Below are 17,183 nucleotides of genomic sequence, written 5' to 3' on the forward strand. Positions count from 1 at the left end.
ATGTACTTTCTAACACAGGGGGAACAACATATTTTTCTCCCCATCTTTACTCTTTCAAACAGCTGAAACATTTTGGCTTTCAAAAGTAATTCTGCCAGAGGCAATGCTCAGCATGGAAAACTGCAGACTGAAACAAACAATAAAATGACCTGAAGACAAAAATCTAAAACAGCCCCTCACAATGTGAATTGTCTTCTGTTAAAGGTGGGTCTCGTTGCACCCACTATTATTAGGCTTGTCCCAAATTTCCCATTGTCTTATTTTCCCTTTGTTCCTCCCTCCAAACACATAACAAACAGGAAAAAAAGCTCAACAACTCAAAGGGTATTCTGACATCCCTCCAGTTTCCTTCAGGCAACCACACCCTCAGCTAGAAAACACAGAGCTAGTGGTGGGATGTTACATGGTCATGTCAAACAAAACAGCAATGCTCTTTTTCTAATCCACTGCTCACAAGCACAGATTAAGTCCTGCACATACAGACAGTAGATATTGTTATTCCTTGTGGTGGCAAGTACGGTTTGTATTGCTACTTAGAGACATGATGAGTCTTCACTCCTGCAGGTAAGTTAACAAATACTAAGAAAAAAATCACATGTGAAGGAAAAGAAAGATCCATTATTTCCCAATCTGGCTGCTAAAATGAGGTCTAATTACAATGTTTAGTGGAATGACATGTTTCAGGCTAAGCTTTCTATGAGGAAGCAATGAACAAAAGACTAAAATATATAATTCCAGATGAAGAAAACCAAGACCCTGGGAAGTGAAGGCAGGAGTAGAGGACAGCTCTTCTGCAATGGTTCTTGGCAATGCTAGTTCATCTCCTTGTGTTTTAGATCTTACATTAGCCCATGTGTGCACACAGTGGGGTTGCTCAGCCCCTTTAAAAGTGGAATAATATTTACTTATGGTTTGCAGCCTAATAAATGAAAATCCAGTTACTTGAAGTCAACGCTCAGGAAGACATTAGTGGTGAATCCTGTGTTACTGAAACAAACACGAGCTTTCAGATGACATCAGTGGAACCAGCATTTCATACCTGTTTTCTTTGGCTTTGAAACGACACACATGCAAGACAACTGTAGTCAATATGGAATAAAACAAAAGAAATATGGACCAGATTTACATGAACACGCATTTGCCAGCAGAATCATCTATCAGCCACACTGAGAGGGAGGATTCCTAGCAGATGCAGTGGAACTGGCTTCAGTCCCCAACAAAAACGAAACCACATTGGCAAATACGCCTTTCTACCAGTGTAGCCAACTGGTGTAGATACTTTCTCTGCTTTGATAGGAATGCTGTGTTACAAATACACCAGTCCTACTACAACAGCAAATCACTTCTAGTGTAAAAAGAATGGGAAAGAATTCAGAGTTGGTATTATTATGCTTATAAGAAACCCAAGCATTTGACAACATACGAAACAGCATGCCACTAAAATACAGTGTTCAGCTCATGAGCCACACTAGAACTCATTTTCGATGTGGTAAGATAATGTCTGCTGTTCTAGCATAAACGGGACCCAAAGAGGTCCCTTTGAGGAGCAACTCTGCAAAGAGTTTCCTGGCAAAAAGACAAACTGTCTCACGTTTAGAAAGGAAATGAGAGCATTAAAACGAAGAACCTCAACTTCATCCAAAATAAGTTATCATCAGGGAAGACAAATGGAGCCTCAGCAAATCTCTCCTTCGGTGGCCTTCACCCTGCAGGATGCTGACTCCTGCCCCTCATGATGAGGATTTATCACACAGCTTCCTGAAGTGTCTGTCACCACAACCTTGGGGCACCATCTGCAGAGCTCTGGTAGCTGTGTGCTCCAAGAGACCTTCCTGTATCAGCTCCAAGCCCATGAACTCCTGCTACAGTCTGTCTCTATTAAGTGTCACCTTCCAAGCTCCAGCAGAAAGTCACCTGTAGATTGCTTTTTGGTTCTGGAGACCTTCCTTCCCCCTGGCCTTGCTCAACCTCCTCTTTCCTCCCACCCTCACTCTCCCACATAACTTGGCCATCACAAATACAGAATCTGCTTATTGCAGATCTTACTTCTTATTGAAATCTTTCAACCACAGCACAGCGCACCATCCTCTTGTTCAACAGCAAGGCCAGGCAGCACCCGACCAGTCACAGTTTTACCCATCATGAGGAAGAGACCCACATAGTTCCAAAGAAGAAAAACCTTTGCGAAGAGGGCTTGTATTTGTTTGTTTTTTCCAGGAGGAAAGCCGCTCTCTGCGGGTGTGTGCGTGCGTGTATGCTTGTCAGGACAATAGGAAAAAGGACACTGGGATGGAGCTGCCAGGAAACAGTCGGCCATCTGCCCGCATGGAGAGCAGTTTTTCCTTTTCTTTTGTGCTAAAAGGAATGTAGCCGAGGGCCGCCATCCGCCCGCGCTGGGAGGAAATCTGAGCGCCTGTGCTCTGCCAGGGAGAGGAAGCGTGGGGGAGGCAGCCATCCCAGGCCATGCGGTTAAGCGGTCATCGCACTCACGGCCAATAAAAGTGAAAAAAAACCCAACCCTAACCAAAATCCCGAATCCTGGGGAAAAAAAAATCACTCTTCCTTGTCTGGCCTTTCACTCTCATGTGTGGTTCAATACTCTCACCCTCCCAGGGTGATTCCGAGCACAGGAACTGATGAAGGGGCTTGGCAGAAGAGTGTGTCAGGAGGGCAATGGCCTGGGGAAACACAAGGGTTTCCTCCTGCTCTGACACTGGCACCCCTGGACAAGAAAGTAACACAAACAGAAAATCACCTCACATCACTGGGTTGCTCAGCTGCCCCCATCCTTCTCAGTAACCAGGCATTTAGCAACTCAAACGCAAAACAGCTTGTGCAAGGATCCTTTGCTCTTTGGCTTCACGACCCCCCAGATGAGGATGGGGTGTGAGAAGCAAGTCTACTGCTTATGACCATGAATAGTCTCCCCTATGGGCTTTGTTGCCACTTCTGACTATAAAAGAAAACTACTTAACAGGAGGGAAAAAAAAGATCTGATCTTCTGGTACCATCAGGCAAAAATTCTGGCACAACACCATGACGGCTTGGTAGCACATTATTCTGCCTCTTTGGTGACAGAAAAGCCCTGAAGACATCAGGAAAGGTAAAATTTTCAGAAGTGACCATACAACTTCGAAGTTTAAGACCCATTTTCAAAACTGTTGAGGAACAGATTTTTTTTTTTTTATTTTAAAACAAACGTAAAAGCAGCTAACATTTGTAAAGAATAGTGAGCACTTGTTCTTTTTTTCACTGGTTGCAAAGGGAGACTTTGTCTTGGTATTGCTGGTAAAACTGAGAAAATACCTGTCTGCGCCTTCATGCGTCTATACATATTGCAAACTCTGGCACTTACGAGGTGCCAGATCCAGCTCCATGGAGCTGCAGGACTTGTTAATATGGGAGATGTCTGAGGTAACAGGTCACAGCTCTAAAAAAGGTACTTCCGGAAGAACCAATTAATCCAGACATGGTCTGAAGAGCTTCCTCATGTGCTGGCAGCTTAGGAGATGGACAGACCCAGTGACGCCCTGCAACTGAGTGTGTCTAAGTCAGATCTGGACTGTCACCCACACATCCCGGTCCCTTTCAGAAAACAAGACTCAGGTTTCCACATTCTGTCATGACTTTTTCTAAAAACAAAACCATCGGTGTAGCACAGTGTGTGACCTGAAGCTGCTTTCTTGGATGCTTCTCTCTTGAATGGATGAGAGGCAATGTGAATAAGTGTAAACAATGTAGAGACTTCATATGAGTAAATTTTCTTTTTTCACCTGAGTGTAATACAGCTCTGGAACGGCCCTGAAACATTGCTGGAGGTTTTCAAGACTCAACTGGAAATGCTCTGTACTCAGATCTAAATCTCTTTGAGCAGGAGGTTGGAGTAAAGACCTCTAGAAATCCCTTTCAACCTGGATTATTCTATGACATCCTGTAAAAAATGATATAATAGGTTATGATTACTGTAAAAGAGAGATTCATTCTCATTTTATTCATGGAAAACACAACAAACCAACCAACCATAAAACTGCAAAAAAAAATCACTTTCAAAACACTATTACTACCTGCCTTTGCTTCCCCAAGAGGTATTTTTTTTGCCTTTTACCAACTGACCAGCAAGGAAGCAGCAAAAAACGGTTGCTAAAATAAGATACACAATTATGCTACCCCTAACTGGTAGCCTGCTATGACGGTACGACTGGCTGGGTAGACAAGGGAAGAGCAGTGGACATTGTCTGCCTTGACTCAGCAAGGCTTTTGATGCTGTCTCTCACGACCTCCTCATAGGCAAGCTGAAGAAGTGGGGGCTGGATGAATGCACGGTGAGATGGATCATGAACTGGCTGAATGGCAGAGCTCAGAGGTTTGTTATCAATGGGGCAAAGTCTGGTTGGAGGCCTGTAGCCAGTGGTGTTCCACAGGGTCAGTACTGGGTCCAGTCCTGTGCAACCTGTTCATTGATGACCTGGATAAAGAGACTCTGTGCACCCTCAGCAAGTTTGCTGATGACACCAAACTGGGAGGAAGGGTTGATACACCAGAAACCTGTGCTGCCATTCAGCGAGACCTGGACAGGCTGTAGGACTCGGCAGAGAAAAACCTGATGAAATTCAGCAAGGGCAAGTGTAGGGTCCTGCACCTGGAGAGGCATAGCCCCAGGCACCAGTACAGGTTAGGGATGCACCTGCTGGAAAGCAACACTACAGAGAGGGACTTGGGAGTCCTGGTGGACAACAGGTTGACCATGAGCCAGCAAAGTGCCCTTATGGCCAAGAAGGCCAATGGTATCCTGCAGTTCATTTAGAAGAGTCTGACCAGCAGGTGGAGGGAGGTTTTCCTCCCTGTCTACTCTGCCCTGGTGAGGCCACATCTGGAGAACAGCATCCAGTTCTAGGCTCCCCAGTTTAAGAAGGATAAGGAATTACCAGAGAGAGTCCAGTGGAGGGCTACAAGGATGATTAGAGGTCTGGAGCATCTTTCTTATGAGGAAAGACTGAGAGAGCTGGGTCTGTTCAGCCTGGAGAAGACTGAGAGGGGATCTTATCAATGCCTATAAATACCTCAAGGGTGGGTGTCAAGAGGATGGGACCAGACTCCTTTCAGTGGTGCCCAACAGTAGGATGAGGGGCAACGGGCACAGACCGAAACACAGAAGTTTCCGTCTGAATATAAGGAGTAACTTCTTTACTTTGAGGGTGCCAGAGCATTGGAATAGGCTGCCCAGAAAGGTTGTGGAATCTCCTTCTCTAGAGACATTCAAGACCCACCTGGACACATTCCTGTGTGATCTGCTCTGGGTGAACCTGCTTTAGCAGGTGGGTTGGACTGGATGATCTCCAGAGGTCCCCTCCAACCACAACCATTCTGAGATCACACTTCCACAGTCTTTTGTCCCTAGTAATTCTGTAGCATATAACAAACTTCAACAGTTCAGTGGAAGCAATTAGGGAGGCCACGAATCCACCAACAAGATTGTCTTGGCAAACACTGATGAGTGCTGTAAATTCTCGCTATTAGAAAAAGAAAATATTTTCTTCCCAAATTTGTTCCACTTTCAGATAGAACAGAGTACAATTTTTTCGAAAGCTTAAAGTTATTTCACAACTAAATTAAAAACCAAAACAAAACAGAGAAATACTGAAACCATTTATTTTGGAGATTTGGGGTTTTTTCTTTGCTGAAGCATTTCTTTGGGTTTCTCGTGGCAGAAAACCTAGAAACTGGAGCCATCAAACAGGCATATATTGCTCACTATTCTCTTCCAAGGGATGTGCTAAAGGCAATACATACTCTAGAGGGCTTTAATTTCCCTTGTTCGCTTCCTTTCACATCCATCAAACTGTTCAATAACGGAGCAGAAGCAGAGCACCCATGTACAGTTTCCTCCTTCAGGCCCTTGTCTCACAACCGAAGCAGAGCTATTGTTGCAGAACCTTCCAACCCAGAGAACGTGCATCCAAGTTTTGTATTCCAGGGTAACCACAAGGGCATACTCCACCCAGATGTTTGAATGTTGTCCTGGACTGGGCCCCGATACTGTTTATTGTGCACAGGAAAAAATCATTACTACAAAGCGGCCAGCACTGAATGCATTTCACAGGGATGCATTTTACAGGACACAGAACAAAATATCGAAGTAGGAATCTTCTGGAGTCAAACCCTTGGCAGAAGCTGCTGTGCCCTGAACAATTCAATAAACATCATCCCCTTTCATCTTAAATGCTCATAAACATCTCGTTTCCAGTCCAACACGAGGCAAAATCCTAGCTCTGCTGGAACTATTGATTTGACTTAAGTGATTTTGCTGCAGCTTGCATTTCACCCACAACTTCCAAAGTTCACCTCATTTCTGCTCCTCGCCAACACAGGTCCACAGAAACTCAAGCAGAGCCTCCTCAGCTCAAGTCCAAAAAGTCTTTCTTGACGGGACAATACTTAAGTTTTCAGGTGGTGTTAAAGACTACAAAGGTTTCCTGCAGAGTGAGCAATGAGGTCTCCCCCAGCAGATGACCAGCACTTGGAGACAAATGACCCTCCCAGTACAACACCCTGGCGATATCCAGGTTCCTCTGTGAAGTTTCCATCACCCTGCCCCAAAAAGGTCAGCATTACACACGCAGCTCTAAAGGTCCAGCTCAGGAAAGGCTCTCCATAGATGTTTTTCTCCCCGCAGAAGATGGTGATTACAACAAATGCCCGTGTCCTCTAGATTAGACACCCTGTGAACAGGCCAGTTGGACAGATAGGCCTCACCAGAGCCACCTCTTTTATGCAAAGGTAGAAGCTGCGCTGTGTTGCTTCAAGTATCCGCAGCTAAACACAGCGGATCTTTTCAAAACAACCAGATTTTTCTTTATTGAAAAGAGAATGTCTACAGACATTACTGGCAAACTAAACTTAAACTTGATCTTTTAGGGGAAACTCCCCAAACGTTTTCAACTAGAAGAGGCTCAAGAAGAGCTTAAGTAATGCTACACTTGATTTACCCCTGGGTTGGTAAGAAAAATGTTTGACATGCAACTGGGTATTCTTCTGTCCCTCTCTTCCGCATGTAATAACTCAAACATTCAGATTGGATAGCTTCCCAAAGCAGGCATCTCACAAATTCTGAACCTTACTGTAAAAATGCCTGTTTCTCTTACTTCACACAAAGGGTCCAGAAACTAATTTATCTGGGCGAGGTGCATCTTGCTCACATAACCGAAATACAGTTGCATGGTCTCAGCAATTCAGTTTGCATAAATCACAAACAGGTTTGAGTTGAGGAAATTACTGTGGTTTCTGATCAACTGAAACAATTTTTTGCCAAGTTCAACCTAAATTCAATGTGCCAAAAAAAAAAAAAACAACCAACCAACCAAATAAAAAAACCCCACCCCAACCAAAACCCCAAAACCACGAGATACTTTCAAGAAAATATTTGATCTAATCTGCAGGAAGCATACAAGAGTTAGGTTAATTATTCTGAAATGACATTTCCCACCAAAATTTAGCTAGATTGGGGATATGCATTCTAAACTTTTCCCTTCCTTCCCTTCATATATATCTATATATATATATATATATATATATGTGTGTGTGTGTGTATATAAAATATTTTTTGGAATGGGAAAAAAGCAGGAGAGGGAACAGATGTGACTACCCTGCCACCTATCTCCAAATAGTTATTTCTAGAATTTTTTTATGCAACCACAAAACTGAAAACGAAATGCCACAAAATTTCCTTCAAAGCACCAAAAAGCCCCGAGCTTCCTTTCCAGGTCATTGCTCAGCTAAAGTTAATGGAGCGACAACAGCTGACACCACCTTGTGTTTCTGGTGATCTCATCCACATACAGCTCATTGTGCTTCATCAGTGTATCACCAAGTTGTGCTGACTCTGTGAAGTGACTGATTAAGAAAAGTTGCATTATACAATCTTTTGCTTAATTCTGCATTCAAGGATTTCATGGCAAGTCATACCAAAATCTCCTCTATTGCAAAATATCATTCACAAGTTTTTTTTTTTAAAAAAAAAGGCTACATGTGCAACAGAGACCAAGAGACAGCTGACCTTCTTAAGCCCTTCAGGAAAAAAGAAATGGTTGGTGATTACCTACTTCCATGGTTTTTTGAAAATATTTTTTTACTTAAAAGTAGAAAGAAAGAAAAATCCATGTAACCCAAGGTCAGGGTTGGTTTTTCAAATAGCAGATCTTTACCAGGAGCCTGAATTAAAAATAAAATACTGCTATTGAATGCATCCAGAGGAAGGCAACAAAGCTGGTGAAAGGGCTGGCAGGCATGTCCTGTGAGGGGCAACTGAGGACTTTGGGGTTGTCTAGTTTGGAGAAAAAGAGGTTGAGGGGTGACCTACAGCTTCCTGAGGTGTGGAAGGGGAGAGGGAGGTGCTGAGCTCTTCTCCCTGGTACCCAGTGACAGGATGCATGGGGATGGCTCAACGCTGTGCCAGAGGAGGTTTACACTGGACATTAGGAAGCATTTCTCTGCTGAGAGGATGGTCAAACACTGGAACAGGCTTCCTAGAGAGGTGGTTGATGCCCCAAGCCTGTCAGTGGTTAAGAGGAATGTGGACAATGGCCTTAATAACATGGTTGAACTTTCAGTTAGCTCTGAAGTGGTCAAGCGGTTGGACTAGATGATCAGTTCAGTAGGAAAGGACCTATATGTTCTATTCTATACTACTAACAATCACCATAATAAAAATCTAATGGAAGGCTGCCTTGAGCATGAATGAGCAGGGGGGTTGGGATCAGTGTATGTGAATAGTTTGGTTTGAACAACAGAAAAGCTCGAGTTTTTATTCCTGCAGTGATTGCTGGTAAGAGTTGAAGTCCTTCAGTGCTCTGACAGGGTACGGTCTGTGTTTCTGATAATGTTCCCAGATTCCTTTGGAACAGAAAAATCATTTAACCCCATGCAACCACATATTAGGCAAGTGGGACATGAAGCAATATATTACATGTCAGAAAAAGTTAGCTTAAAAAAAAAAAAAAAAGCACATCATCAAATTCTGACAACATTTTAGGAAATTTATGCCTTTTAAAGGTAATCCTATTTTTCCTTGAAGTACACCTAAAAGCTTTTTTGTCTGACTAGTGGAGGAATTTAGGAATTTTAAAGGAGAAACTTCAGTTTCCCACTGAATTTGTGTACACTAAATCATCCTACAAGGAAAGTTTCCTGCTGTGCAAACAAGAGGATACTGATGGGGCAGGCTTTAGCATGGACCAAGCGGCAACAGCCTTCAGTGTCCTTCACCAACACAAGTACAGGACTGGTCTATGTAAGAGGTGACACCGTGGCAAAACTTCAGTTTGGGGTCACTCATCACGATCTTGGGGGACAGAGACAGAAATCTGATGCAAAAATCAGATACAACATGTTGGTTTCCCAGTAGGAAACCTCTCAGGCCTCTCACAGAGTTTGACAAAGCTGAAAAAATGGCAGCCAGCTAGATAAGGGATTCCTACGTCATCTGGGAAAAGCTCAATACCTTACACATCTCTTTTCAGTAAAATATTCTCTTGCAGAATTTGGCTACAGATTGCTGCACATACGGCCTTGCATGTCAAGGCAGGGAAAGACAGATTCTCAATTACAGCCTGATCCCAGGCTCCCTGAATTCATGGAAAAGCTCCCATGAATTTCAGCAGACCGTGGAGGATGCTTCAGGGTCTGTTTTTGGCCAGATGTTGATTTCTGAAGTGCTACATGTACTAGAGAGGACATCGTACTCTTCTTGATTTTAGTAAGAGGTATTTATTTCCATTTGCTACTATGCCACTCCGAGCTCTGGATAACCCAAAACTTGCTTGTTTCCCCAAAGAAAACTTGAAGCCTATATTCACAGCATGCTTCACAGCTGAAACACATCGTATTTTTGTATGTGGAAAACATACCTATCTTTGGGGAGTGTGTGTGGGGAGTTTAACGTTTTTAAAGAAAAATCTCCAATAGTCTGAAAAGTCTCTAGGAGGTATTTCCTTTTTAATTTAGCAAGGTAGAGTTTGGCTGACACTGGCAAGTAAACTCATATTATGAAGTGCCCTCACGGTGCCCTGTGAAATTCGCTGTTTCCCTCCATGACAGTCAGCGCTATCTATCATGAGAACATAATCCCATGAGACAGTAGACCTGAGCCCCTTCACTGCTCTCCTCTGCAAACAGATGTGTGCACTTTCCCCAGCTCTGTAAGTCACGGCTGGCTTTTGGCAAAGAACTTCAGCAGCTGCACATCTGCAGAGGGGAAAAGTTTTCAGCAAAAAATACAGAGGGGGATCTCATCCCCCCCCCGCCTGCAAAGCAAGCTCAGCGATTGTTTCTCTCCAGATGACACCCTGATGGGCTGATTTAATCACTGACATATGCGTGCCTATTCACAATGCTAGCAAAATACCAGGGCTGTGACAGCATCTCACCTGAACGGCTCACAGTAACACGGCTTGTCAGCAAGAACTTGGCAAGAAGTCTCGCAGGATATTAAGAGGAAAGCAATGTTCAAGGACATTGCCAATATAAAATAATCCTACCAAATACAACTGGGTGTGGGAGAGACCACTTGTGATGAGGAAAACACCTAAGCAGGTGTTTAATTTTAAGCCTACGCTCAAAGTCCGCTATCTTCAATTAGTTTGCATGAAGTCCAGTCCACACTTCCCTGAGCGGGAGTGATGTACTGCACTGGGAGCCAAAGTGCTCTGCTAGGCAGATTTAAGCATGCGCTTAGACCTACACGTCTGTTTAAACGATCTGCCAAACTGGAGGCACTGTACGGAATATTTAAGTGTAGCAGGATCACAGAAACACTTCACCACTTTTGTTCCCAAAGGGAGATTTAATTAAAGCACAGAGCATCTAGCCATGTAAGATTATTCTTGTTACAAAGAGCAGTAAGTCCTTGCCCCCTGCAACAGTCTCTCTGGCAGATTGCCAGGGTCCCCACTAAGTTTCTGAAGACACAACTTACATGCCTGAACTTGGTCAGGAGCCATCTGCTCTCAGGGATCTGCAAGATCAGGAGCCTCAATGCCTGGCAGGGTCCCACCCAGAACTCTTTTGTCCACTTCCAAATGAGGTGGCACCTTTCCCCACTCAAGCTGCCCCTAACCATCATCCTCTCTCAATATTTTAAGTGTCTGCATCAGATTTTCAAACAAGCTCAGAGCCAAGCATTTCTGATTGCTTCTCTAAGACCAGATTTTCTGCCAGGCGTGATCTCCTGCACAGATATCTAACCAAGGCAAGACTCTTCCAAGCGAGGTCAGCACGCCATATGCTGAACTATTCAGAAAATCTGATAACTTACCATAGTGCCTAATGAAGATCTGAACATAAGAAAATGCAACTGCTAGCATCCACTTGCAGAACCTATCGTAACACTAGTCTCAATCTAGATCAATAGCTCTCTGCTGTAAAAGGGATGGAATGAACAAGACTGGTGAAATAAACCTCCATCAGCATTAGCAATACTATTTTACAGAGGAGACAAGACTTGCCACAGTTAAAGGATGCCATAAATGGAAACAAATTAATGCTCCTCCAACAGCTCATGCAGCAGCATCTGCCTTATCAGTGGAACGGCACCAGCAGCAGCCCACAAACCCCACTTCAGGCATCACAGATAGAGCCGAAGAACAGCTAACTTACCTGCCTGGTTTCCCTCCTTTTGCCTTTTTACTCTGATTTTCCATCACATATCTCAAAACGACCCATGGCCCATACCCACACTCCCAGATGAGATCTCATCAGTGCTGCACATGAAGCCAACTGCATGAAGAACCCGGGGGGACAGCCAGGCCCATCTGTTAAGAGGCTTTTCTCTGCGTGGGCTGGTGTTTTTATTTTAAACTCCCTCTGCTTCTGGGCCCCTCTCCATCTCTCGCCCCTCCCATCTCTCTCTTTCTCTGCTCATGAGGACAGCGTTTTTCCATCCTGGCTCTGGGCCAACACATGTATGGGCAAAGGCAGTGCTCAGGAAAAGCCATCTTCTGTTCCCTTTCATCACAGAAACACTGCCAGTTCCCAGCCGAGGAGCACAAGGCTGAGAGAGAGCTTTGGTTGCAGCCTGGCCACAGAGCAACTGCTGCCTCTCCTGGCCTTCCCTGCTCCCGATGAGCAACCCCAGGCTTAACCCCAACTGCCCAAGAGCTGCTTGTCAGATGGCCAGCACAGACATATCTCATGTTCAGCCAAGGACAAGTGTAACAGCACATAAAGGTAATAGGTAACATTCAAGCTGAACTCTCATTTGCACAAATGTTTTAACAAAGAAAACCAAAAGACCCAAAGCAAATCTGCCAGGCAGTGTCCCAGCAGTGGGATGATGACCTTGTCCAAAAGGTAGGAAAATGCTTCAGTGATGTACTAGCTTCTAACAAGTTTAATTTGTAAAAACTGACCTTTAATCACCACTGTAACTATTGAATCTGCCCTGCTAAATCCCTGGAATTAACAGTGTGCCAGGTGCAGCTGGTTTCCCTAACCTCAGTAGGGGAAGAAGCACTGAAAGAAAGGATGAAGATTATACCAGCACTCACAGTGTTCGTTCCAGCAGGACATTACTGTTTCAAGCTTCTATGCTTGACTTCCCCTTGGCTTTACCATGGAACAGTATTATTTGCAGAAAAGACAGAAACAAGGTTCTCAATAGACATTGTCTACATCGAAGAAAGGAGTCCTAGTGTTTCAGACTTCTTACAACGAAGATTTCTCATGACTTGCATAAGCAGCAGGCAAGGATCCATTGCTTCGATCAGGAACCAGACTGCAGACTCATGACTTTCAGCTTATCAGTCCTGTGTCTGTAGACATGGAGTACCTTGGCCCAGTTAGGTAGTGAACCATGTAAAGTCTAGAACAGATCTCGAATAGGACTGACCTACGGGACCTTAAATATTTACTTATGTAAGATAGTGATGATGCCTTCTAGTGCCACACTGACAACAGAGACCTCAGCCCGTTCTCTGCAGGTTTCCACCAAGGACACCGCCCTCAATTGAAATCCCAGGCTGCAGCGGGTCAGCAGCTCCGGCGACTCTAGCCTCTTAGGCACCCAACCTCAAGATCACCCAAGGGCGTTGTGGAAGTCTACGTTTCAAAAGCACAGCCTTCACAAAGCTGGGAGCCTGGAGTTCAGGCTGACCACAGACACTAAGAACGAAAGCCGTCTCTGCTAAAACCTGGGCTGAAATCACCACCAAACAGCATGCATATTCACACATTTAAGCCTTCGCTTTCATTTACAGGAGCTGGTAAAGCTGCTTAGAGGTGAAAATCGGAGAAAAATCCCATAAGCAAAATGAGCGTGCTGCTGTCCTCTATATTGTTCTTCAGGGTTACAATCCAGAAAACACTGTCCCTCCTCCAACCATGCCTGGGTAAAACAGTGCTTACAAATGGGTATCCCTCAGATACAATGTTATTTGAACTGTACGTAGGTAAAACTGGGCTCACTCATTCACTGTCAGAACTTGAATGTAACAAAGTATTTCTTTCTAGCTGCATCGCGCTCCCTTCTTCCCTCTGGAGAGTCTCCTCAGTCCTTAAGGAACAGCTATGCAAGTTCATTAAAAGTCCTATTTCAGCATTTCCCTCATAGCAGAGGCCTCTTCCAGCCAGCTCTTGGGATCCTGCCAACAGACATATCAGCCACTAGTACTTAAATCCTTCCGCTAAAAAATGCTTCCCTAAAGAGCTTATACCCCAGTTCTGGATGCTTAAGAAAGCTGATCATCAAAATTAACCAGCCTCAACAAGAGCTTAAGAGAAGTTCTTCTCCACTCTCATGGGCTTAATGGTGCATTACAGAGCCTTTTCTCTCTTTGGTCGGGCCTCCACTTAGGAAGGGACAGCTTCAGCACAGTTCCAGTCAGGAAATAAATGTCAGGTGCCACAAAAGAAAGAGAGAACCAGTTGCCTTGGATGATGTTTTCAGGGGGATCCAAAAGAAAATGACACTTATCGGGCACCTCTGAAACGCCCAGTATCTCCTCATGTTTAACAGTCTATCTCTAACACATGAAGATCTCATTGTCAAACCTCTTAAATTTGGGGCAAGGATTGCATTTGCCTCTGTGCTTCTAGACCACCCAGCAAAACAGAGGTTTAATTGCTGTCCATATTAATTAGTTATTACAGCTGATATTCAGAAGAACTTAGTGGCAAAGCTTCTAATGACTTAAGATCACCTTGGAAAACCACAGCCTTGCAACTTATGTGGTCTTTATTTACAATCTCCTTGTCAAAATGAACATTTCTAACATGTAAATACACCAGGCATAGGAGAAAGACAAGCATATTGTAAGTGCTTGACAAAGGATCTAAATGCCCTTCTTGTTTTGGAGAACAGCAAGTATCACGTGGTTGTCTCTGCAGACAAAATGTCCTAAAAGATTTCCCAAGGCAGCGAGCTGGGGACACTACTGAAAGCAGAACTTCCAGACACTCCACTTGCACTTGTGGTCTACACAAAGGATCATGCTCGGGGATCTGAGCTGATGAACAGGGAGCAACTTCTGCATGGACTGTCAGGACGGGGATGTGCCAAAGGCCAGCCTGAGCTTCAGCACAAAACCTTCTCACCCAGAGGCAAAGAGAGGTCTCAGATGAGCCATAAATCTTCAGCCTGCTTTCTACATCCCGAGTTGCTCCAGCGCCCTTTGTTTTCAAGTGTGTTCTCTTCCGTTTCTCAAAGAGATGCTGTATTACCCTGGGAAATCCTGTGGCTTTCCTCTCATTTCCATATTTAAGAGTTTTCAGCTGTTTCTAAGTCTGTCCCAACATGGTAGATACCCATTCTCACATGATAAAACACTGTCTGGATTATTTTAAAAACCCAACTAAACAAAACAACAACAACAAAAAATGCCCAAACCCTACAAACACTAGCCCGACAAGAGCAATTCAGAATATAACACAAGGGTCGAGGAAATGCATTCCTTTTCTCTGGCAGGATGCAGTAACGACTCCCTTTCTGGTGGTTCAGAAATGCAGCCAGTACACTTTATTGGACTTCACCACCACACACCAAGAATGGATGGTCATTAAGGTGACTGCCAACACAGAAAACAGCTTTTTAATCCACCAGCAACACTAGCAGGTCCACTCCCGGCAGCAAAAGAAAGCCCCATAAATATCCCTCTGCCCCTCTCTTTATTCTGCTGGCTGAGCTCCAGGCTGGAGACGCTTTTCTCCAAAAGCAACAACCCTACTTAAATGGCAAGAGCAAAGGTGGCCGAGAACACCTCAGGGTCAGGAACAGCTCCCATACAACTGACTGACCCATCCAGGAACAAACTGTGCTTTTGTGAAAAGCAGAATTAAACACCTTATGCTTAGCACTTACTGCCTGCTCCTGCAAGGCTTCAGTGCAGCCCCAAGCACTCAGAAACCTTCAATCCTTCCTAGACTGCCCCTTTCCCAGCAACAAGCATCATAAGCCAGGCTCCTTGGAGACCCATAAAATCAAAACTTCTGAAAGTGTCCCAAATACACCTTGTACAGTTTACCCTCCAGTTTGCATTTGACACTCTGGCACCCTGGCAGCAGACAGCTGTTAAATTCTTCCTTGTTCCCTTCCCAACCACAGTTCCTCCCCACCAACTCCATTCCTAACCCATCATCCCTGGGTACCACAGCAGGAAGGCAAGTTGGCATATCTCCCCAGGAGAGGTGAATATGCTTATGGATCCCTAGCAGGAGTCAGAAATGCCATCCTAAACTACAGGCTGCACCCAAGTGCAGACATTTCCTCCTGCTGAAAGCAAAGCAGAAGAAAAACCAGCTATCTGGATCAGAAATAGAAAAATGCAGAGCTATCATCACAGAGAGATTCAGGGCTTTGCTGAAACTGAGGAGGACTCTGAGGCTTGCTCCAGTAGGGCCTGCGTTTCCCCCAAAAGAATTTGCTTAGTGTTTCTTCATCTTTTTTGTTGCTGAAGACAGAAGCAGGGCTGAGTTCACCCAGGGGCTCCATGCTGGGTAGCTGAGCTGTCTCCTCCTCCCCACCACTCCCGAACCGCTTGGGTCGGCTTTTAAGCAATTCCCCACGTCCCCTCGGCTCCTCTCCCACCGGTCCGCGGCCGAGAGCCGCTCCGGCAGCCGACTCGGCCCCCTCGCAGCCAGCGAGGACGGAGGGAGCTGCAGTCCTCCCCGTTCCGGCGGGAAAGCGGCGGGGGCGAGCGGCGGTGTCCTCCGCGACCGGGAGAGTGGGGGACTTCGGCTCCCGCTCCCCCCCGATTTCCGTCTCAGCAGCCGAACGCAGTACCGAGGGGAAAGAAAAGCCAATTTGGGGACTAAAGGGAAAAAGGAATTAGCCATTTTGTAAAGCAGTACCGACTCCCCGCGCCCCGACCACCACCAGGGGAGACGAGCGGGCGGCGGGCGCTACCTCCCAGCACCTCTGCCCGATCTCCCCCGGGAACCCCCGGCCCCCTCCGCAGTCCCCCTACCTTCCTCGGCAGGGGTGTGGGGCCGTGTCCGGGCATGGCGGCGCCCGGCGCCGGGTTGGCGGCGTGCGGACGCGCGGCTGGGGGCTCCCCGCCCGCCCCGCCATGCAGCGCCGCTGCCGCTGCCACCGCCCCCCGCCGCCACCGGCCCCGGCCCCGGCCGCCCTCCGGCGGGAGCCCCGCCCCGCCCCGCCCCACTCCACGGCAACGGCGCCCGCCCCCCTCCTCCCCGCTCGGGGGAATACCGCGTCCGGTACTGCCTGCCAGCCGGCGTCCTGCCGGGCGGGGGTGCGCCGAGGTGAGGGGGCACACGGAGGGGAGGGGGGCTGCCGCTGGCGAGGCCAGAAATTAAAAAGCCAGGTGAGGTGCACAAGACGCCTTTCTGGTTGCGAACAGAAATATGCGAGAGAAGGTAGAAAAGTCCCTGCTTGCTACCAGTTACTCCAGCAGGTTGTCATCGCCGAATGAACCGGTCGCGGCACCTGATGGGCTCACAGACACGAGAAAGTGGGGGGCCAGGAAAGGCTCAGGCCTGTGGATCAGTTTCCATCAGCAGAGCTGCTCACCTGCACAGGGCCGCGATGCAACTCCCTGCTGGCACAGAATTTCACTCAGTTGGATCCGAGCTACCTGTCACAGTGAGGAAGGGATCTGAATTGGAGAGTGGATTAATTCTTACTACAGGTTTTCAGTACCCAGCGTACATTAAAAATGGTGGGAAGGGGATTTTTCCTC

At 46.0% G+C, this 17,183-nt stretch overlaps 1 protein-coding gene across 4 annotated transcripts in view; it reads right to left on the reverse strand.

Annotated features, from left to right (window-relative positions):
* Positions 1 to 16,583, reverse strand: part of DENND2A (DENN domain containing 2A) — a 65,124-nt gene extending 48,541 nt beyond the window's left edge. For 3 of the 4 annotated variants that reach the window (XR_010651469.1, XM_065840024.2, XM_065840003.2), the window contains exon 1: positions 16,452 to 16,583. The gene's annotated coding sequence lies outside the window, so the exon portion shown is untranslated. Of the gene's footprint in view, positions 1 to 11,649; positions 11,808 to 16,451 lie in introns of those variants that run through there. The other variant, XM_065840013.2, reaches the window with a different exon arrangement.
* Positions 16,584 to 17,183: the final 600 nt, after the last annotated feature.

The sequence above is a fragment of the Patagioenas fasciata genome, chromosome 1 (genome assembly GCF_037038585.1).
Source record: "Patagioenas fasciata isolate bPatFas1 chromosome 1, bPatFas1.hap1, whole genome shotgun sequence".
NCBI classification, from domain to species: Eukaryota; Metazoa; Chordata; class Aves; order Columbiformes; family Columbidae; genus Patagioenas; species Patagioenas fasciata.